Source organism: Chaetura pelagica, unplaced genomic scaffold (genome assembly GCF_000747805.2).
Source record: "Chaetura pelagica isolate M959 unplaced genomic scaffold, ChaPel_1.0 scaffold531, whole genome shotgun sequence".
Classification (NCBI taxonomy): Eukaryota; Metazoa; Chordata; class Aves; order Apodiformes; family Apodidae; genus Chaetura; species Chaetura pelagica.
The window spans coordinates 1,521,678-1,523,024 of record NW_009952362.1 but is presented as its reverse complement, the minus strand read 5'-3'; positions in this window follow the sequence as shown (position 1 = coordinate 1,523,024).

Sequence of the window (1,347 nt, the reverse complement as noted above, 5' to 3'; positions counted from 1 at the left end):
GAAAGAGACTTCCCTGGAAACTACCTTTCCCTCCTGTAATCCACAGAAATGCCTTTCCTCTTTGTCTTGCTGGGTCTTGCTCTGATAGCTTGAGATGGCAGGGAGAACCCAATGTGGTGATTTGTGTGGTCCCTTCCCTTTCAATAGCCCTCTGGAATCTTCTCCAGCCTCCTTTGTCACGGGCATCATGGCTGAACAATTCTTAGCTGGGAGAGGGGCAAGAGAGGGAATGGAGGGATGTGATGAGGGTAGAGAGTTTGGTAGCAGTTCTATTTCTGTGGGAAGCTTCTCAGCCTTCTTTCAGCCTTTGGGAAGGCAGCTGCATTGATAGGTAGCTTTGGGAAGCACTGATGTCATTTTAAATAGCCACTGCAGGGAAGCAAACCCTCACCTAAGGTAAAGGCAGTAAATCATATGGAAAACAGCATGAGATCCAGCTGGGGAAGCTCAGCTGAAACAATCCTCAGAAAAGCTCCTTCAGGTGGGAGGACTCAGAGGTGCACTCCCTGGTAGAAGTACTGCGTGGAGTTCAACATCCTTTGTTCACCGCCAGAAACCCTATCAGCTAATAAATTGTGTCACTAATTTCTCACACTGCTAGAAGTTCTCCTCCACAAAGCTGTTCCCAAAGGCTCCTGCTGAGAAGACTTCTCCCCCGTCTTTCCAAGCTGACCTTATTTATTGCTGATGAATTTGCTAAGACAGCAATGCAATGCAAAATCCTCTCCACATACGTTGAAAACATTGTATTCCTGTGTTTTTAAGACCAGATATCTCATTTTTTTTAGAAAAAATTAGGTGGCACTGGAGAAAACTAAACAAACTCACAAGCAATCTGTTGCATTCTTTTCATAAAAAAAAATTTATTATATTAATAAGAAATCAGAAAGTGTATTTTTTCTTTTAGTAAGTTCCCATTTTCATTTTTTCTAAGACACCATCTTAAAGCCTTTTCTAAGACACAACAAAGAGGAAAAATAAAATCCCAGTTCACTTTATCTGAAAGTATTACTGATAAAGATGGCAGACTGCCTTCCCTTCTGAATCCTGTCCAACCCTAAAACACCAGCACACTAACAGTTTGCAGATTTTGATATATCAAATATCAATATGTATACATTCAGCCAGAAGGTTCCTCCAAGAAAAAAAAACAAACCTCAATGAACACTGAGGATTATTATTAGCAATTTTTTTTTTGGTTTGATTAGAGTTCTCAGTTGCAAATGTGGTCATGTTTATCATATTAACCAGCAGGTATGTTAATTATCAAAAAACAAACCTTTAGGTTACTATTGGATTGAAGTTAGTAAAGAATCCCACTCTTAATTAAATTCACTAGAATATTTC